This window comes from Calypte anna, chromosome 11 (genome assembly GCF_003957555.1).
Source record: "Calypte anna isolate BGI_N300 chromosome 11, bCalAnn1_v1.p, whole genome shotgun sequence".
NCBI classification, from domain to species: Eukaryota; Metazoa; Chordata; class Aves; order Apodiformes; family Trochilidae; genus Calypte; species Calypte anna.
In genome coordinates this window covers 19,750,779-19,763,195 of record NC_044257.1, presented here as the reverse complement: position 1 = coordinate 19,763,195, position 12,417 = coordinate 19,750,779, and the positions used below count along the sequence as shown (strand labels likewise).

At 44.4% G+C, this 12,417-nt stretch overlaps 1 long non-coding RNA gene across 1 annotated transcript in view; it reads right to left on the bottom strand.

The window, feature by feature from the left end:
- The window catches only part of LOC115598934, a 59,135-nt gene extending 47,144 nt beyond the window's left edge, over positions 1-11,991 (bottom strand). The window contains exon 1 of the long non-coding RNA XR_003988023.1: positions 11,911-11,991. This is a non-coding gene — a long non-coding RNA (uncharacterized LOC115598934). The remainder of the gene's footprint in view (positions 1-11,910) is intronic.
- Positions 11,992-12,417: the final 426 nt, after the last annotated feature.

The following is a 12,417-nucleotide window of genomic DNA, read 5'->3' as shown; positions in this document are numbered from 1 at the left end:
TGTAAGATGCTACTGCACCGCTCTCCTGCAGAAACCAGTAGGTAAGGAATCACATGAGAAATGAGGGGAGAAAGAAGAAAGAGACCACTCCAGATGCTGGAGGCATGGACATTGCACTGAGATAATGGGGGAAAAGTAAGGACTAAAAAGGTGTCTATATAATGACCAGAAGATCTTTTCTCAAACACTTTTTCGAGGTATTTCACTGTCACTTTCTTCTTCTGTGAGTACAGACACCTCAGACTTGTAGTGTCGTCCTTGGCTGGCGACTCAGAGAAATGAGACCTACCCCTGTGCTGCCTGCAGGTGTTCCACCTGCCTCTGTCAGGAATGGCTCTTCAGTGGGGTTTTAGAGACTATAGCAGAAAGAGCACAGATCCATTTAAACTACTGAATTAAAAAAAAAAAAAAAAGGAAAGAAAAAGTCAAAATATTCCAGACTGGGTGACTAATTAGTTCTTAAACACCTATTGACTGTTTTTGTATCACTTTCAGGATTTTGTTTTCCTTTTAGTGGTAATTTTAACTTGAATTTTCAGGCTAACAGTTGTATTTCTTGAGAAATCTATACCATTCTCCCTGCAGTTTCCTTTAAATAACTGATGGATCTTCATAATCTAAATTCCGAGTTAAAAGATTTGTCTGTAAGAAAATCCCAATCTCAATAAAATGTAATGCAGCTGAAGCTCTTCAAGCCAGGCTGATGGCAATAGAGCAGCAGAGAGTTTCTATTAGCTAGAATAAGTTAACAGATTCCCAGTAATCCTTTGTATTACCACTAAATACCCGAATACAGATGCCACATTGTAAGTGAAGATGGATTTTTAATTTCTGGAGAAGTAAGATCCTGTGCACAGCCTGTGCTGGGAAGGTGATGGAGGAGGGAATGCTGTGTGTTAGACCTTCACCAATGGGAGCACAAGTCCAGGGGATGCTGCAGAATGGTAAAGTCATTCATCACATGTATTTAAAGTTGAATTTGCTGATATTTTATGGTATTGGATTTTATTTCTATTAACATTTTATGCTGAAATTACAGAATGATTCGTGAGTACTGAATTTTTGATTGCTTTTATACTTGCTGGGACACTATTAACGTTGATTTACGTTAATAGCACTGTAAGAAGATATTAACAATGAAATTTCCAAAAGCACTTAGCATCCCATAATTGGAGTTAAATGACAAAAAAAATGAGGGGATAATATAGTAGAGAGAGAGAGACAGGATTTTTGACAATACTTCCTCTAAACTGTATTTTTTGAGAGGAATTCATGCAGGACAATTCTATAAAAGAATAAAGTCACTCATCAAGAAAGAAGACTTTCTGTACAGGCAAAGTAACATGATGGCAAATTGAGTTGTAGGTCCAGCACCACCTCCCTCAGGCACTGGATCCAAACCCAGAACTCAAGGGGATGATAAAGATTCTCCATCTTCACACCAGAGGGGTGCTGACAATTCCCAGTCTGTAAAGCAGTTCTCTGGACTCATATCCAGGATACTGCAGTGAGAGGCTGATACAGGAATTGCATGAAACAGGATAGAAATTGGCCAAGTTTCGTCTTCTGAGGCTGAGAGAAGTTTCTCAAGTGAAGGAGAAAACAAACACAACACATGGGCAATGCTTTGCCTGCCAGCCATGCCACAAGTTACACTCATGGGGAGAGACACTGTACATGGACAGAGTTAAAAGCATCTATACCAAGCTACACCCCTACCAGCTCTAGCCTAGAAAAATCACTGTGCAGCAACTGAAAAGAGCTGTTCCCTAGGAAAAAAAAATTAAAAAGCTTTAGGTTTAACTAAGTTCTTTCCCACTTGATAGTCTGTGCATGAAGGCAGTGGCAAAACCTCACAGCACCCATCTACCTTCAGCACCTTGACCCCTTCTGACTTCTTGGTAGTCATGGGCAGCATTATATTCTACCAGTGAATTCCTCAGAAAGCCTTATGGACTAGTTCTGGGTGACTAGGGCACCCAAAGAACGAGAAACAGGATGACTCTTTTCAATTTCACTGCGTAAAATCTCTTTTAAAATTTAGTAGTTTCTTTGCTTCTTTTTAATCACGTACATATCTCAGGACATTCAGTTATATCCTCACTTGACAGAAGATGCAAGTGGGGAAACTGGCCAAGACCAAGAATTGTCATTTCATGGAACACTTATGACTTTCTTTGATCTACACTCAGACAAAAACAAATACTTTTTTAAAAGCAGAATTTCCCTAAGTTCTATTCTGATATCACTCATATATTGTTTTAAAACCTTCTCTTTCCATTAAAAAAGCATCAAAGTGCCTAATGTTAAAAAGTACTGCTATGCAGTTCAGTGTTTTCAACACATGAAGTTAAATTGCTCGTTTAGTCAAAGAACATATAGAGCACTGACAAATTACATGAAAACTTGGAACAAAAAAGTAAACTTGAAACAAAAATCTTAAAATAGACAACATAAAGAAACAAAACACAGCACTTGACTTGCTGTAAGTGGATCTGTAAAAAAAAATAAAGATGTTTGTGTAGATGTGTTTTATCAGCTTTGTCTAAATGACATTTTTGTGGAGGGAAGAAAGAAGATATGCCAAAACATCTTCAGTCAGTTTCAATCAAGAGCATAACTATGAAAACATGACATTGGCAGATAGTCAGATGTCATGTTAAGATGACTGGCAAGGATGACCACGTCAGAGGTCACCTAAAAAAAAAAATTATACAAGTGTGGCTCTATGGTCCACTAAAACGCAGAAGAAAAGTCCTTTCAGAAGCCAGTGTGCACAGTAATGAATGAAGGGCCTTACTTCCCTGTACTTAGGGAAACAATCAGGTAGCAACAGCAACTGTACCAAAGTGATGGCACAGAGACTGTGTGGCTCAGAGTAACAAATGCCAAGGAAATCCCAAACAGTACCAGACCCAGCTCTGTGAGCTCTGCAGATGCACTGACTCCAAAGTTGAGGGGCTGGGTCTTACAGTCTAACACTGTCATTCTAAAACTTAGAAACAAAGCTGCTGTTACACCTTTTTTTAATATTGTATCTTATATATAAGGAAAAGCACAAAGGACTGCAGCTGAAGAGGCCACTCCTTTCCAGTCTGAATTGGTCAGGCTGTGGGTCCCAGCCACTGGCTCATGGGGACAACAGCTGGGGACATGTTCTTTTTGTCTGCCCACAAGCAAGAAATGTCCTGGTCACTAAATGCAACATTTGTTATTACACAAAAGGAATTTTTGTTTTGAAAGACCAGACAATACTTCCTTTCCAGGGACAACAGTTTCCCAGCTAGAGATGTATTTGGGCTGCAGCTTCCTTCACCTTGTTGAAAACAAACAAACAAAACCCCAAACCAAAACCTTTTTATCAGCAGGAACCACATTTGCTTACACAGAAGATCTGTCAGCAGACCTGACTAAATAGATCTAATGGAGCTGACATGCTACTGGATTTAATATGCACCCGAATGTCTTTAAAATTCCTATCTACCCAGGCATTTAAAAGGTAGTTCTGTGCACTTCTTAGGTAATTATATTTCAATAACAGGCAGGAGTGTAAATGCACAGAAACTCAACAAAACCACTGACTGTTAAATAAATTAAAAACTGATTGATGGGTAGGATAACTTAGATGAATAGTTAATTGTCATTTGATTGGAAAAGAATAACTGATCAAATCCTTGCACAGAGACCCAGAGCAGCAGATAGGAGGTTGGTCAGTACATATCCAAATGCACAGCCAGGTACCTTGGCAAGAGATAACAACGGGTGAGTGCTCAGGTAGGAGCAGAAGCAGTTGCTACACAAAGGCAGAGGCTGTGGCTGGTGCAATGGTACACACAGCCCGAGAGACCAACACCAGGAACAGAGTGGGTCCCAAGTCACCGGGAAGTGGCTCCTTCTGGAGCAGGAGTATCAGAAAAAGGTGGGTTCATGTGGAGGAGCTTCTGAGAACAGCAGAGAGGAGGTGGCTGTGTCCTCAAGAGCAAGCACTGATCTCTGTGAGACCAAATGCTCCTAATGGCCCCGCGCCTCACTCGCCTCTCAAAGCTGTGCTGCTGCCTGGTGCCTGCAACAGCTCAAGTGGAAAACCATAATTTTATTAAGGCTCTTCTAGCTTCACTTTCAGCATCTGCACTGCAGCAAAGCATACAAAGAAAGGTTATAGGGAGTTTCTCATTATAGCCATGGGTGCAGGATTCATAACATCCCCCAGCTGACCTCTGGTTGCTTCCCTTCTAATAAACACAGGTGGGGTCCAGCCACCCCCCAGCCCCTCGCTGCACCACCCACAGGTGCCCCAACCCCAGAGCCACCCTGTGCATCACCCCAGATGGAAAACTCCTTTGGCTTTGCCTTCTCTAAATTCTTATTTCATGTGCACCTTCATTTACAAACCTCCTCTTGGTGGCCCAGAGCTGTGATTAATCCATGTCATGGGAAAGATGTAGTGCTGGGAGAATTTATGACTGTCTCTGCACTGCCATGATGAGCAGGGGCACCTCAGCCCCTTGTGCTATAAATGCCTCTGCTAATTGGATTGCGGGAGCTAATCAGGAGCTGGAGAGAGAATGAAGGCTCTCAGCCTCCCTGCTGCTGGCACGGGCTGATAAAGGTGGCAACTGCACCCAGGGAGGGCTGGGAATCGCATCCCAGAGAGAGGGGAAGGGAAGACCATGGGCAGAGGGGTGCGGAGGAGCTGTGCATGGAGGAGGTGTGCACGTACATGGGGCCTGTGAGCAGTGGGAGGCTGATGAACAGCCCGCATGGCCCCAGCAGGTGGCTGAGGCCAGAAGCTGCCAGAGAAGCTGTGGGTGCCCCAGCCAGCAGCACCATGAGCAGCCCTGGGCCAGGGTCTGGTGGTGGCAGCTGGCTTGGCCAGTGACGGACACCCCACAGCCCCTCAGTAGTCCTTAGGGTCTCCATTGCTGATCTCACATCAGAAAGGGGGCTCAGTACTCAATGGCATCAACACCGGGTCTCTCAATACCTTTGGTATGTGCCTTTCCCCCAAGAGACAGAAAACCAGAGGGCTGAAGGTGGAAAAAACACAAGGACATTCTTGCTGTAGGGTTGTCTACATCAGTAGTAAACTAAGAGAGTGTGCCCTGCTCAATGCTTTACAAACCACATGGGTCACCAGAGGGTGGGCAGACAGGCAGGAGATTTCTCCTCAGGATAGGATCAGGCTCCTCTCAAGATGGACCCAACCACAACCTTTACAGCAGCATCAAGCTCTCTTCTCATCCCCAGTTCCTGGCCTGGGTTGACCTGCTCAGGGTGAGATGGGAAGAGCCAGAGATGTCTGACCTGACTCTACACATGCACAAACTGGGTGCATGTAGGGCCCCTCTGGTGAGCACGTTTTGCAGTCCAAGGCTCTTCCACATTCAGACAGCTTGTAGTCTTCTCGAAGTCCTCCTTATTGCCCTTTATTTTCCTCTCTGCCTTCCTTTCTTGCAAATACATGGATTTGAAAGTAAATCCTGAAAATTACGACCAAACCCAGTAATCCCTCCTTACAGAAATACTTTTCCACCTTCTTAAATCTTTTTGGAGGCGCAAGGGAAAATAACCCTTGTATTTATGCAAATTTAAGAGTGGCGTGTGATGATGGAAACAAAACAGTGCTGGACTGCAGCCAAGGCATGGCACTGCCGGGGCCTCTCGGCTGCTTGCCTCCCGATTCTTCGGGGGAAGCAGCTGTAGAGAAATGAAAATACAGGAGCCCCCCGCGCACACCCGCTGCCGCCCGCGCACGCATTCCAGCACCCGTCACCTCGGAGGCGGCAGGACATGGGCTCTGGCCAGGCACTGCCTGCAGCCTGGAGTACCCTGTCGTCCCCCACAAGCCTCCCTGTCCCACTCTTCCCGATTCCCCTTTCAGGAATTTACAAACATTTTCCGCAGATCAATATCGGTATTGATTATTCATTGTGAGCGAGTCGTGTGTCTTTGGTGATCCAACCTGGCAGAGTGAGCAGCCAAAGGCTGCTGCAGTTACGGGGGGGGGGGGAAAAAGAGACAAAAAATCCACAGAAGGCGAGAGGGACCCAGATCTTGCTGGGTTTTGCCACTGCCAGCAACGGAGACGGATGGAGAGGAAGGAAGGAAGAGAACAGGAACGGCATGAAAAGGAATGAAGAGATGAGGGAGCTGAGGAGAGAAAGCAAGAGCTGGAAAAACAAAGTCACCACTGGAGAACTGGTGCCGGGGCACGCCAGCAGCCTGGAGAGATTCCCAGCCTGGAGCTCATCGTTCTGCACACTGATGTGGTGGACTTATTGCTCCAGGAGCGAAAACTGACTCACGGTTTTGGTATCTGCTACGTAAGAGCTTTGGGGGGATTCCTTGGCTGGCTGACAGAAAGGGAAGAAAGCAGCAGCAGTGAGGTAAAACGCGATCCCTTCCTCCTGCCTTCCTGGGAATACGCGTCGCCCGGGCTGGCTGGAGCAGCTTGCTGCTTGCTTATGATATGCAAAAGGAGAATAATTAAAAGAGCCAGCATCACTTGCAAAGTGAGTAAACACAAAGCCTTTCAAAACATGCTCTTCAGCTAATGAGAAGCTGTAATTTCTTATACTTAAAGGCAAAAAAGACACTGATGAGACTCACTGGAGTGTGTGTGCATGCGCGCCTGCGTGTGTGTGCATGTGTTTGTAGATATGAGAGAATCAGTTAATTGTTGATGATGTTTAGAAAAGGGATTATGAGAAAAGACACTGAAATGATGACAGGGAACATCTTGGATCAGAGCCAAAGAAATAAAATAATCGAGGACAATCAAGTCTGCAGCTCTGGAGGAAGCGCTGACTGTTCTGCCGGGGACTTGGAAGGAATAACCCCGCACTGCCGAGCAGCAGCTTGAATACGTGCTTGGCACCAGGAGGGAGAACTGCAAGGAGCAGTTTGCTTGGAGCATGAGACAACAGAGGAAAGAACTATGGAGCTGTGCTATAATTCAGAGGTTAAAGAGCTTTGTCTGCTTATGTGTCAGATGGAGACTCGGTTTTGCCCACATCTGACCTGGTCTCTGAAAATACAACTCCTGAAAGCTCCTGAATGCCAGCAGGAGCTGCCGATTCTCCATGTGCCTCTCCAGAACTGCTGAGACGCTAGGAAAACAAAGAAAAGGGAGCTGGAGGAATTAAGTTCTCTTGTGACTGCAGGACCTGATGGACCTGACCATGGCAACTGACTCTGGAATTGATTCCTTCTTCAGCTCTGGAAATCAGAAGCCCCTTATGCAGGGCAGGGGGGTTGCAGCTCCCTGTCTCCACGCACACAGAGAAGGTGACAGTCATCGGGAACACTAGGAGTGAGTTTTCCTTCCCACCTGGGCATCTTACTGCTGTCCAAATGGATTTTAATAAATGTTGGCTTTCTCTTGGGCTGAGGTTGGGTGGGGAGAGAGAATAGGGGGAAATTTAAACCATTTTGTGACTGTCATGTTGTAAGTGAGCTACAAAAATGCCAGCTCTTTGTTTTGGATGTTAAACCCCGTCTTACTTCATTGTTGCTGAATTTGGGCACGTTACGCTCTGGGCTTCTCCAGCAGCAGAAACACATGGTCTATTAAAGTGGCAATCTTTGGGGACATGGAATCAGAGGAACGAGCCAGTCATACATGGTTTTTCCACATTTCATGTTTTTCAGCACTCACAGAAAGCTTTTTGAATGGTACGTATGTGTGCGTGGAGCAGGGAGGGCGGGAGGGCTCAGGGGTGTGCAGGAGGGAGTGAGCACATGGCAGGAGCCAGCAGGGTGCTGGGGTCTGTCTGCCAGGCAGTCACCCCTTCTCCTTCTCCTTCCCCTTCCCCTTCCCAGCACTGGGGCTCTGCAGAGCCTGCTCGGACCTGATCGGAATGTTAAATGCCGAGGACTAGATTAGCATACTAACCAAGTGGTGTCAACCCCAGCAGTCAGCAAATGGCCATCTCCTGGCTACCGCTGCTGCGGCAGAGCCTGCCAGACGCTCACCCGTGTCCTTTGTCAGGTTGCTTCTTATGTTTGTATTTAGCTTTTGTTTTCCAATAAGACCCTAGAAATTCATTAACGGGAATGAAAGGCAGAAATGCAAAACCCTATAATGAAAACAAATGCTCTATTTAAATGGTGGTGAAAGAAGGGGTCTTGCAGGCTGGGACCAGAAGAGAAGAAAATCCTGCTGCCTGGAAAATGCCTGGACACATGCATGTCCTTCCCCGTGCCAGGGCTCCAAGGAGACAGTTGCTACAAAGCCGGTGGTCTGTGTAGGGATGTTGTAGTGTTGTCTTTACAGAGCCTCAAAGAAATGCCAGCAACCAGCCAAAAGGGAAGGAAGTGTTCATTGTTCCTGCTCTGGACATTGTTCATACTGCAATCGCTGCTGCTGCTGCTAGGCTGCCTTTCATTGGGAAAAAGTTTCAGTGTCTGTAAACATAAACTTTTAAGACCATTTGAGTTCACTCACATCATTCCTCCCACACTGCAAGAGCAGCACTGGTCCTGCAGCTGAGCAGCGTGGGCAGCCCTGGATGGAGGGCAGATGGGACCTTGGAGGGAGGGCAGGCTGGGGGTGTGCAGGGGACAGGCTACAACTCATCCTTAGCATTAAACTTCTAATTATAAACCCTGCAAATAGTGATAAAATCTTCACTGCTTGCCACAGATTCCTACCAAGCAGTACCAGACCAGTGATAGTGTGGGACCAGAGAGCTGTGGAACCACTGAAATAAAACTATTTTCACATTAGCCTCTCAAAGCCCTGTGCCAGTTTTAAAAAAACAAAAACAAAAACCAACTATTTTGGGAAAGCATATGAGAACTATCAATCATATATGCCAGCATGCCATCCAGGTGACGAGCTGCACATACATTTCCACTCTTTTTTCCAGTACTGAAATAAAACATGGGAAAGTTACTATGTTCCGTTCTTATGCCAGATCAAGATACACTTAAACACAAGAAGAAACCTAGAAAAACATTAGCAAAGAGAAAAGCTATGGCTTTGGGGACGGAATTCTCTTACTTGGGATGTTCATCAGCAGTTAATGATATTTCTTAACAGCTGAATGAACAGAACAAACCTTAGGCAGCACCTGCCAACCCCAGACACCCATTTCCCAGTCCTTTCCGTACTCTCAGTAAACCTTGGGACTCAGCAAATGCTCCACTACCTGCCTGCAACACCAACTTGCCACTCTCTACAAGAAAGCTGCAGTGCAAATGTTACTTGCCTCTGACAGAGAATCTTGAATTTCTCTGGATGTAGCTGTTCCCCTATCCACAAAACAAACCAGCCTCAACTGTCCTGCCACCAGCTGGGAGGATGCTGGGTGCCCTGGGATTCTCCCTGGGATCTTCCACAAGAGCTCTACCTGCCACAGGGCTGATGCCACAGCAGCCACACAGAGGACTTAGTGCAGGACATGGGCAGCACTTCAGTGGGCTGGTGTAGTGCCCTGGAAAACAAAAATCTTCCTCTGAAGCTTTCCTGCTGCCCAGGAATCTTTGAAATCAGGCTGTGTTACTCTTTGCTTGCTCTAGGAGAAGGTGTTAAAAAGAAATCCCATAGACATGAAAGGATGTGACTTGCCAGCTTCAGAAAATGAGAGCTCTGGGTGTTATTAACAAATGCCCCTTGTACTCTGAAATGCAGCATTGGTCCAGCTTCCTCTACTTTCCTTGTACTAACTGAAGAGCAATTAGCTAATAAACAGGTCATTATAATAATATGCTGCAATAAAATCTATCACAATTACAGCAGCAATACAAACAATGGCATTTTCCTTGCCACACTAGGTTGAAACCAAAGCCTTCCATTCAATAAATACAGGCACAACTACCAGCTTGCTTAGTGCTGTTTGTGCCTACCTACGTACCACAAACTAAACAGGCTTCTACCCTACTTCCACTTGCTGTGGAGTATTTCCCTACCAACCCCCAAGGCTTGTTTTGCCCTCTGTCTGCTTGTCTCTTCAAGTGAATTAAACCTGCCACATCAATTAACTAAGATGCTCAAGCCAATGCATCCCCACAGCTCTCTGGGATGTGCACTGACTAGCTTTATTCTGTCTCCCTCATTTACCAGGTTTGGGTTGGTCTGGTTTCACTTTCTCACAGTCCAACCTCCTCACCCTAGAGCCAATTTGCTGGAGTCATGAGGCCACTGCATGCCCTCAGCACATTGCTACTTCTGCCTCAGTCATTAATGAAAATATCAAACAGTCTGGCCCCAAATCAGTTCCACTTGTAAGTGCTGAATGTTTTTAAAGAATATTTACAGTTTACAATACCACCAACATCAGTCAAGACCCAACAGTGTTAAAAAGGCACAATCAACCACACATGTTATCCCTACTAAATGTTTCAAAAATCCCTGTATCATTCCACCTCTTCCACCTCTCTTACCTCTCCCTTCTTTGCTGTTCTTTCTCTGTTCCATCCATCTTTCCCTCTTATTCTCAGATCAAAGTCAAGAAACTGGAATTTCAGTGTTTGTATCCTCACTCAAATCTTGGGGTTCACTTTACAACATCTGAAGAACACCATGCACCGCCCTTCACCACTCCCCACCAAAGGAAACCAAGCCCTGAAAAGTTTACTGATTAAATGGGAATAAGTAGATGCTTTACTTAGGATCCTCTGAGATCTTAAGAGCACAAAGAGAATGAATGTCTTTGCCCACCAGAGAATTTCCCAAGGTTTCCATTTAATTTGTAAGTCTGGTGGTTCTCAAGAAATTGAAGTGTGCTCTCATGTTGTAAACAAAATACTTCAGATAAAAATCTATGAAGAAAACAAGAGAGAAAACTTCCTTAAAGTGTTAAAAAAAAATACTGAAAACCCACCAAAGTAAATACAGGGAAAAAATCCAACTCCAAACTTACACTCTCAGTTTTTAATCTAGATAGAAGCTACTGATGAGTATGTTTTGAAGCCTACCATTAATCTTTCTACTGCTATCGATATCATGGAAAGTTAGTTTGGTATTATGGAGAATCCCAGGTATTATAAATTACTATATGTAATGACTCAAGATATACAGATATAATAAAACTAGGCACTCCACAGTGACTCAGTGAATTCTAGTTACATAAAAGTAATTCTGAATGAAATTACTACATTTGGACAATAAGTACTCTTTCAGTGCCAAATCTAATGGCAGAGACACTATCGGGAAAAGAAGGGATATCTTTTCCCTGCATTCAGGTAGAGTTTTATTTCTGCCAGCACATTATTTACCCTAATTTGGGGAAACTAAATATTCACAAATTGAAACAGACCATCTGAATAGGATTTACTTTCAAGAGTTCACATACAAAACACAACAGGTCAGGACTCTTTGTTACTTTCTCTTCTTTCCTTACGCCTGTTTGAGTATGACAGAAATTCAAGGGACAGTTTTTCTGCTAAGAAGATTAAGCCAAGGACACTCATCATTTAGCCCATTCTTTAATGACCAAAGCTAACAGCGAAGACTAACATTTATATTGGTTTAATTATTTATAATTAAATAAAGCCCTGATAGTTCTTCACACTCCTCCCACACACACATAGAATGATAACCTAACGAGGTATCAAGGAAAAAAAAATCTATGGATGGTCTTGTTCAAAAAACATCTTCTGATTCATCTTACTGCACTGGGAATGAAATGAGCCAACACTGCTGACCAGCAAGTCAGGTGCTAAGAAATACCTCATGACTTTATATAAAAACCATAGAGCCATTAGAAGGAAGAGAAACAAACAGCACTGCTCATCCAAATGGCAGAGGATGGATGGAATCTCTGTATGAGAACAGCATCATTGTATTACATATAACCACCTCTTTTTTAATCCAGGTTATTTACATTACACATCCCAGGAGGATTACCAACACAAAAATCACTTCTACAAGGCTTAAGAAAAGCAGGTCATTGAAGATCTCCCTACCTCAGTATGGAGGTGTGAAGATGTTGTAGCAAGCATCAACAAGTGGAGTGGGCAAGATGGTTCCTATTCAGACTAGAAAAACTGGTACAAACTCTGCAAATTAATGCCTGCAAATGAAAGAACACAAAGTATATAAGGAATCCTGAAGAACCTGGAATAATGCACCAAAAACCCCAGAAGCTGCTTTACAGTAGGGAGTAATTATTTTTCATCTGTGTTCAGCTCCAATTCGGTCACCATTCCCACCCATTCTACCTCTCCCACAGCTGGAAGCTTCCCTGCACATCTTTAAACCATAGCTTCATGTTGTGTTCCACAGAGCAGGCAGCAGCATTGTCCCCTGCACTTCCTAGCTGCCTGGTTTCAGCTAGAGAAGACTGTATCAGGTGTATTTGGGTGGCCTTGGCAGTGGAAAACCTACAAGTTTATCTGTACCTCTGACTCAGATCCAGCACAGATACAAGTTCTATGGTCTTGCTTGTTTTAACTACTGCAGTTCTGTCTGGT